The sequence below is a fragment of the Nannospalax galili genome, unplaced genomic scaffold (assembly GCF_000622305.1).
Source record: "Nannospalax galili isolate Female #2095 unplaced genomic scaffold, S.galili_v1.0 scaffold204, whole genome shotgun sequence".
Taxonomy (NCBI): Eukaryota; Metazoa; Chordata; class Mammalia; order Rodentia; family Spalacidae; genus Nannospalax; species Nannospalax galili.
Genome location: NW_008350959.1, coordinates 516,180 through 526,163, shown reverse-complemented (window position 1 = coordinate 526,163; position 9,984 = coordinate 516,180). Strand labels below are relative to the sequence as shown.

Here is a 9,984-nt window from a genome sequence, read left to right as displayed (position 1 = left end):
GAGAGAACCAGCACAGACCATCCTCTGAGGAAAGATGGAACACCAGCAGAAGGATGATGGTTTGGATGCTTCGCCCCAAGGTTTTCTCCTCTTGTATTTTTATTTATTTATTATTTTAAAATATTTTATTTTTATATAGATGAATGTTTTGTCTGCATGTATGTAAGTACACCACATGTGTGCAGTGCCTGCTGAGGCCAGAAGAGACACATCTGGAACTGGGGTTATGGGCAGTTGTTAGCCGCCATGTGGATGCTGTGACCCAAACCTGGATCCTCTGCAAGAGCCGCCAGTGCTCCCAGCTGCTGAGCCATTTCTCCAGCCCCACCTGCATTTTTATCTTCAGAGACTAATGGTACCATAGAGCAGACAGTTAGGCGGAAGTTCTGGAAGTAATCCTTTCTCATACCACAAGGCTGTGTGTACACACATGCACACACCCACATCTGTGCTGGGTCTTCTCCATTCTCTACCTAGTCATCACTGTAGCTCAGGTCTCCACCATGTTTACCAGTTCACTGAACTTTTCCCCAAATTGGTCTCTCTTTGTGCCTCACCCATCTTGTCATCTTCTCTTCTGGGACCAGGGTACAAAATCAATCCTTTTAGAACAAAGATCTTGGCACTAACCTCCCTAAGCCCCACCTCTTACACTTTTAACATGTTTGAAGCTCTTTCAGGATCAAGTATGAACTTGGTAAAATATTCAGGACTTTTATTGCTCAGGCCATTTTGTAGTTCCCATTTCATCACTAACCACATCCTACACCTTTCAAATTTACAACAGAACCGTGCTGTGGACTTTCTCTAACTGGACCACGCCTTTTCTTGCCTTTAGCTTCAGTCTCTCATTATCACTCTATCTCTGTATAACTGATGCCCACTTATCTTTGAGACACATCATTCACTGTAAACCCCTTAGGGTTCCAAAAGAACAATCATCTCTCTATACTGCATCTTTACTTAAAATCCTTTTCTTGTTCAGAATCTCCCAACCTCAGAAAACCTGTGCCCTCTGACAACAGTGGAATGGTCCATTATCCAGAGGAATTCTTAGTGTTTTCCATAAGGCATCTCACCAGACCTTATTTTCTCTCCCTTTACTGCACAACCCCCAATTAGTATCCACAGGAAAAATGACAAAAGGTTTATGAGCAGTCATGCTCAACCTGCTGTCACCCCTTCCATAAAAATCAGTGCAAGAACAGGCTTGCAGAAATTACAATCAAATAAGAAAAAAAAAAGAGGAAAACTCAGTTACAAGCCTAGAGTTATTACAACAGTAAACAGTTTAAGGCAATGTGAGATACAGAGAGCTAGTGAACAGCCCTAAACATCAATAAATACATGTGGGATGGTAGACATCCTTGTTACCGAGGTGACTAAACTTCTTGATTTTCCCAGAAGAGGCCTAGTGTGATTTTGTTGTCCAGTATAATTAATAGCTTCCTCTCTGACTCTCAAAAGGGGCTCTGTTTGGATTTTTCAATGATATGGTCCTTGTGATTATTAACTGTCACTTAAAGGGGAGCAGATTAAAGACAAATCAGTGATTAGACTTACACCCCTTGTTCTGTTAAAATGAGCAGCAGTCAGCACCCCCAATGCCCCAGGTTTATGCCTTTCTTGGAGGCCCTAGGCCCAAATACCCATAATAATTCATGGGCATTCTCTATCTTCCATGTCTTAGCAACCCCTGCACAAACTGCAGTTGTGCATTTCCTGACCCCTCCATGGGGAGGCAGTGTTGCACAGAGGCCATGAGAACAGTCAGAAGACTAGGGTTTGGACCAAAATTGTGAATTACAAGGCTAGACCAACTGGATCAAATCCCAACCCTACCACTTAGTTACTTAGCTTCTCTGTGACCTCAGATACCTCATCTGCAAAAAGGGAAATAATATGAATCACAGAGTGATCCATCAACGGCAGAGCTGAGCACACTGAAAGTGCTGACTGAGATCACCAAATGGCAATGAATGCAAAGTGCTCAGCACAGTTCCTGCTGCTTAGTAAGTACTCAACACATGAGAAGGCTTAGTTTATAATCTCTGTTGATTTCAAAGAACCTGCTAGGCATTCAGAAATCGCCTGCCTGAGTGACTGACTTACTGTAACAAGGCCTAAGAACATAAAGAAGAAAATGTTTTAGGAGAGATGAAGGCATTGGACAGGCAAGATGGCTCAGCAGGTAAAGGCGATTGTTGCCAACCCTGATGACCTGAGTTGGTTCTTGGGATCCACATGATAGAAGGAGAGAGACAACTAAATCAAGTTGTCCCCTGACTTATGCAGTGCCATGGCATGATGACCCCCACCCTTGAGCAATAAATAAATAATTGTAATTTTAAAAACATTTTAAAGAAATGAAGGCATTAATAACTTTTGGGATTGCTATTTGGGGGCATCAAAAAAAGCTAAAATTTAATGATCTGAGGAGTTTAATGAAAGATGAGAAAAGAAAGAAGGTTTGTGACTTCAGAAAAGAAAGCTAAATGCAGGCAGCTTCACTCTTTACTCTGCCCAAAACATGCCCCACCCTCCTGGACAGAGGTCTTAGGGGTTGTCTAGAGGGGCCTGCGTCACATCTGGGGATGGTGACACTGACACGTGATTGTAATTGTAGGTAACTGTAGGAGAAACAAAGCAGTTGGACTAAGTTTGAAGGAGGTCATCCAAGGTCTACTTTCAACCCTGCCGCCAAGCTGAAAACATGAGGTGGGGGGCGTGCGGTTAGGGAATCTCTTGAACAATCTCAAATCTGGAAATAAGTTTGAAGTGAGCACTGAAGTAAGCCTACACTACCCCTAGGAACCCAGCAGCCACTGAGCTTCATTTCTGTGCAGAGCAGCTGTGGCACAGAGGGAGGGGAGCTTTCGTCATCTGTGACAGCAATTCTGCCCGCACTGATTCCAAGGAAATGAAGAGTTATGTCTTTGATTATGAGTTATATGGCTGCAGCAGGGATCCAGATTGAGGCCAGGTATAGCATGATGGAAATCTAGGATAGAGATCATGACAAGAAAAGAAAAATCTTACATATGGCAAACAGAAATCATAACTCCAAAATCAACAGCCAACCTTGGAAGGATGAAGTTTTGTTGTGTCAGTGGCCAAGGTCAAGTCCAGCTCCATTCTCCCCAGACCGATAAAGCCTGTTCAGTTTATCCATCAAGACCAGCTGCTGTCCCTAGATTAAGTTCTTGGAAGAGTTTAAAAGCAGGAGAATTTACAAATAGTGAAACCAGCACTTGTATTTGAAGCTCAGCTACACTTCACATTCAAGGATGAAGGTGGAGCCTAAAGATTTCAGCACCTTAGACTAAGAGATTACTGAGGAAGAAGAATTTATTAGTTAATAGAAAGTATTTTCAGTAGCAAAACATAGGCTTCAGTGAAGTTAAACAAAAGAAGAAATTTGTGAAACAGGAGATAAAATATGAAATGAGAAGACAAGGGATGATTAATAAAGTATAAATAACATGGAAACATTGATGGTCACCTGAGAAGCAACAGAGGGCAGGCTTGGCAGTGCAGAAAGTGAAATAAACGATAAAGGCATGTTTGAGGAGGTATCATAACTTGAAGAGGAACTGGGTGAAGTTGGATGGAATTGATAAAGCCAAGGTGGTCACAGTGACAGGAAGAGACATCCAAGATGCCAGATACTTCTCAGTCCTGTAATATAGTCTAGAAAAATCAAAGACTTAGAAGACAACTTTTCTGTTTTAAGGAAAACCTGAAAATACAGATTGACTAGGTCCATAAGTAAGAATCAAAATTAATTACTCATTAAAGGAGACTAATATTTAGATATTTCATAATTGACAAAATAAGTACTTTATAAGTGGAAAGGAAACACAAGTTGCCAATAACGACTCTGAAACAGAAAAAAAATGATTAATAAAATTTATCTTTCGTAACAGATAAAATTACTTTGTTGTGTATGATTTGCAAGTGAAGGAAACATGGAAGTATTTTCAGATACAGATTCTTCTAGAAAGGGGAGTGATATTTTATCTCCCATGAAGATTATCTAAAAAGGTGAATCAAGATTTACAAAAATATTTAAACTGTAATATATATATAATTATGCTGGTTGTGGTGATCATCACCTGGAATCTCAGCTCTTGGAAGGCTGAGTCAAGAGGGTTGAGGGTTTGGCACCAGCCTTGGCTATACAACTAAACCTACATACATGATATACAGATATAGATAGATGATAGATAGATAGATAGATAGATAGATAGATGGTAGATTGATAGATAGATAGATAGACAGACAGACAGACAGACAGACAGACAGACAGATAGATAGATAGATAGATAGATAGATAGATAATCATTCAGGCTTTTTAAGGAAATATAAATCTCACTAGTATTTTTCAATTTGAGTTGATAACTACATTAGCAAACAAGAACAATACAATGAGAAATGAACGAACTGAAAATATGAAGCCTTGGAGAAGAATAATATGCTGTTTCTAAATATTAAACTCATTGGAAATCACAACCACCTCATTGAATGTTGCAAAAAGTATATCTATTTCACCTAAAGACAGTTTTAGAAGCTTTTTTCAAGAACTACAGCAGAGAGTTTTATGGAGACTAAAATTATAAGCAAAGAGCTTAGGCATACCAGGACTAGGTATAGGGTGCCATCTGTCTTTCTGTCTATCTGACAAGAATTCTAGGGAAAGAAAAAATTTGTAAATGATACAGGGAAAAGTAGAAATGAGGGGCTAGGGAGATGGCTCAGTGGTTAAGAGCACTGGCTGCTCTTTCAGAGGACCTGGGTTCTATTCCCAGCACCCACATGGTGACTAACAACTGTCTGTAACTCTACTTCCAGGGAATACAACACCCTCTTCTGACCTCCACAGACATTGCATGACTGTATGCAGGTGCACTTACATACATGTAGGCTATATACTCATACACATGAAATATTTAAAAAATAGAAACGATAGAAGGTAATTTTCTTGAGCTACAGACAGATTGATATCTTCTGATCCAAATGATTTACCAAGCACTCTGCCAAATTAATTTTTAAATGATCCTCAAGTTCTGTGACCTTATACAGATTCTTAAGGCATGAATGAACAGAAAATCTTGCATGCTTCCAAAAACAAAAACAATAAATTTCACCCAAAGCGAGGTTTAGATTGGTATTAGATTTTTTTATTCTATAGCATCAAATGCTGTAAAAACCCCAATAATTATAGTCTACAGTGAGTATGGCTTTTAAATTCCTTAGCCAGGCTTTCTCAGACATGCAAGAATCCAAAATATGTGCCATCCATAGGCCTTTGCAGAAAAAAATTGCTTGAAGAGACTGATATGAAAATGAAAAATATATTTAAAGTAAGATATGGGGGTGCTGGAGAGATGGCTCAGTGGTTAAGAAGACTGGCTGTTCTTGCAGAAGACCTGGGTTCGAATCCCGGCACCCACATGGCAGCTAACAACTGTCTGTAACTCCAGTCCCGGGGACCCGACAGCCTCTACTGTCCTCCGTGGGCATTGCACGACACTGGTGCACTTACCTACATGCAGGCAATACACACACATTAAAAAAAAAAAAGATATGGGAAAAAGACATGATGCAAAAGAAACAGGAGTATGTACTGGCCCTAGAAAAACTGAGACATCAGAATGATGTTATCAGTGAGATTATGTGGCAAAACATAAGACTTGGTCAATTTTCAAAGGAGAAAATACACTTCTTAAAATGTAGAATAATCAAAATTTCCCATGTTTATGTAAAGCAGAAAATGTAGCTAACAAATCCACGTCCTGGGCGGACGGGCGCAGTACCTAGGTACGTTGAAGTACCTACGTGGGAGCAATGGTCCCACTTGTGCTGTGTTTCTTCAAGTTCCTTCCAAGTAAGATGTTTCTTAGCCTTTTAAAATGTGCCTTTCCTTGAGGGAGGCTCAGGAGGCCCTTTGGTTTGGACAGCTTGGTTCAAGAAATTTCCTTCTGTCCTCAAGGAACAGATTTTGGTACTGGACTCTTACCGGAAGCAGGAAAAGATGGAGGGCTTCTGTGTTGGGCATGTGTGTGATGCCCTCCACCAAAGATAACATGCGTGTGGGCGGTACTTCCTACGAACTTTAAAATTAAAACTTTGAATCTTAAACTTAAAAGGTCATCAACAAAATAATGGCCAGGCATAGTGGCACATGCCTTTAATCCCAGAACTTGAGAGGCAGAAGCAGACAAATCTCTTGTGAGATGTAGGTCAGTCAGGTCTACATAGTGAGTTCCAGGCCAGCTGTGACTACAGGGAGACCCTGTCTCCAAAAAAACCAATATATAGATATAGATAGATATAGATATAGCATCAACAAAAATAACAGTGTAGTTAAAGCACAGTACCCTAAGTCCTGGCAAAGGTAGCCCAAAGCTGCATAGATTATACCACTCCACAGAACATGCCAAGACAGCTCTGAATACATACAGTTTCAACGACAGAGAGGATGAGGCCGATTTAATAAATAGATTTTAAACTCTATACCCCACAGAGAATAAACCTTCTTTCAAATGCCCATGAAATATTTATTAGGTCCCCAAGAATGCCTCATAAATCCCAAGGGACAGCATTTCCCATGTACATTCCCAACAATAAAGAACAGGCAATGAAGAGCAAAGTACGTCAAGACTTCAGTCATAAGGAAGAGATATATTTACATTCTTTATATTAGCATGTCATGAAGAAGACAGGACAGTAAGTACAAGAATTAGAAAAAAGGGACTGAAAGAAAGAGCCTGTCTAGGACAGAGGCTGGCAAACTACAGCCTGCAGCCTGTTTTTCTAAATAACATTTTATTGTAACACAGGCACCTTCATTTGCTAAGGGTGTCAATGACTGCTTTTGTACTCCAAAAAAATGAGTCCTTAACATGGAGATCATATGCACTGCCCCCTGGGGCCAAAAATATTTATAGAAAAAGTTTACTAACCCCTGGACCAAGAAAACATCTGCAGCCTAGTAGAAAATAAGCAAAGAAAATCGTTACCAAGGTTGGTTTTCAGCTTTTAGCCTGTGTGGTTGGGACCCGTGCCCCTCAGTGAGAAGATGGCACTTAGCCTCATGCTCTGCCATCACCACTTTGAAATTCTTCGTAATTTTTAAACAAGGGGCCCTGCATTTTCATTTTGCACTATTCCTAGCTGATAAAATCAAAGGAGCAATAAATATGTTTAAAGTTCTGTGCTTTGTTAGTAAACATATCCCAATGAAATCCTTGATCCTCCCTCTGCCCACTGTTTGCCTAACCCAGTTTATTTTGAGGTGGATGCCTAGGAAAGGTCAGGGCACTTGTTCCCCTGCGATTCAACATGTCTCCCTCGAGGCACAAATTTTTTTGGCAAATGACACAGAAGGAATTATATCTTTCCAGGCTGTGATCTGCATCCTTAAAGTTTCTTTGAGGTTCTTTAACTGCAGGAGGAATTTAGAAAAATCTCTTTTGACAGTGTTGTTTCCAAACTAATTACCTTGCTGCAAAATCATATTTTGAATCTCAAACATGAACTCTTCTTTGCATTGTCCCCTGTCCCTCCTTTCCAGTCCCTGGCAAGGGGTGGTGAGATGCCTTGGACACACTGCAACTATCAAAAGGAAAGTACAGCAAAAGTTTCAAAATACTTCCTCCATTATGTATGAAAAGATACCATTATGAAAGTGTTCACAATAATGGTGGTGTGAAAGTGAAAAAAGGTAGAAGTAAGCCAGTGTACAAAGAGGAGTGATGCTTCTACTGTAATCCTGTTTCCATAGTGGAGGGAAAATACAGGTACTATAGAGATGCTGGGCAGTGTTTGGAAGGAAACACAAATGTGATCATAGGTGAAGGGAGCAGACAGGGGCTGTGACCTGAGTATACAGACTTAGGGAAAAGCCTGGAAGTCATTGCCACAGTGTGGGCAGTAACTGTGTCCAAGGGCAGGAGGATGGGCAGGTGTCATTTTCTGCCTTTCACTTCTGTCTGTTCCTACCCTGTATGTCCAACTGTGGACAAGCTGCCTTGGTGACACCATATTTGAAAATCCTGTCCTGTGTGACCCTCATCCTGTGTGTCACTTTCTCCCAAGTCACTGGGTGGTATTGGGAATAGAGCTGTACTGGAGCAGTCCAGTCATGGGAAGCACTTCTTTAGACAACCGATTTTATGTTCTTTACAACAAATACCACTTTTATGTTTAATTTGCACCAAAAGCACCAGTGGTTGATATCAGAAAATGTATTTAGGCTTTGCCTGATTTGTGTGTGTGTGTGTGTGTGTGTGTGTGAGAGGGAGAGAGAGAGCGAGAGAGAGAGAGAGAGAGAGAGAGAGAGAGAGAGAGAGATACATGCTGTGGACAAAGGGTTTAGTTATAATATCTTTTTAATCATAACCCACAGAAAAAAATGCATCTTACGTCCTCACACAATGTCTGCAGGAGACTTCTGCATGGCTGGCCAGAAGTTTCCTTACAGCACTGCTTTGTGGTACTTTTTGGTGTTTCAATTTTGTTATGTTTCTTTTTTTAAAGAAACATTGGCAATACCCCAGGAGCTGATTTCCCAACTCTAATATGCATTCTGCAGGGTAAACGTCATTGTTTTCAAAGCCATCAAGTTGGAGTGACTAAGGGGAAAGTCACATGGCAGTGGGCAGTGGGGTGGGGGTTGAACATCCCAGGCTAGTAGAGGCTTCACAGCACTGAATGGAGCAGGACCAGTGTCCCCAGACAAAGGACAAGGGCATGGGTCTGTAATGTGGTTTGGGTCTGAAATGGTGTCTGAAGAAGCTAGAATGAAAGCAGGAGTCAAGGTCAGGCTTACCAGGAGGAAGGCTTGGCTACAGCCACACTTAATAAGAGGACAGTGGCTGAAGACCTGGCTTACAATGGTGCCCTTCCATAACTTCAGGATGAAAGCCTGGTTTACAATGGTGTCCTTCCATAACTTCAGGATGAAAGCCTGGCTTACAATGGTGCCCTTCCATAACTTCAGGATGAAAGCCTGGTTTACAATGGTGCCCTTCCATAACTTCAGGATGAAAGCCTGGCTTACAATGGTGTCCTTCCATAATTTCAAGATGAAAGCCTGGCTTACAGTGGTGCCCTTCCATAACTTCAGCTGAAGGCCTGGCTTAGAATCGTGCCCTTCCATAACTTCAGTTGCAGGAAAAATTCTGAAAGGTTTTCCTGTGAAATTAAAAATCTTCTTTTAAAAATGAAATGAAGGCCTTGGCCCCCACAACCTTGTTCACCCAGCTCCCCCACCCCATCTCATCTCCTAGCGTGGGCACTGGCCCATTTTTTCTCTTGGTACCACAGACCTCTGGACTACCCTCTTGGCCCAGACTCCCCACTGCTTCCTGATCTTTTGTACCCAGACTAACCCAATTCCTCAGTCTAGTCCTCTGGGGCCCTCAAGGCCTGTTCCCTCCACCACCTTGTCTTTGCATACCTGGACCAGCCTTCATCCCTGGCCAGCCCAACCCCCAACTTCCTGAGGCCAGCATCTTTCCTGGGTAAGTTCAACCATGCTCACTGCACCTTGACTCCCACAACCTCATTCACCCTCCCAGCTCCTCCACCCCATCTTCCTTCCTAGTGTGGGCACTGACCCATTTCTTCTCTTGTCACCCCAGACCTCTGGGCTGCCCTCTTGGCCCAGACTCCCCACTGCTCCCTGATCCTTTGCACCCAGACCAACCCAATTCCTCAGTCTAGTCCCCTGTAGCCCTCAAAGCCAGTTCCCTTCCCCACCTCACCTTTGCATACCTGAGACCAGCCTTCATCCCTGGCTTTCCCACCCCAAACCTGGATTCCTGAGACCAGCCTCCTTCCATGACTGGCTGAGAGTCCTGAATCCTACCTCTACCTAGCAATCCTTCCAAATTATACTGTGCCTGCTGAATAGAGGGATCCAGACCTTAGGGGAAAGCCTGAGAATGTCTGATCCTCATCCGACTTGGGCCTCTGTGG

The 9,984-nt window shown here is 42.1% G+C and overlaps 1 protein-coding gene across 1 annotated transcript in view; it reads left to right on the top strand.

The window, feature by feature from the left end:
• The window catches only part of Antxr1 (ANTXR cell adhesion molecule 1), a 254,868-nt gene that overhangs the window by 17,054 nt on the left and 227,830 nt on the right, over positions 1-9,984 (top strand).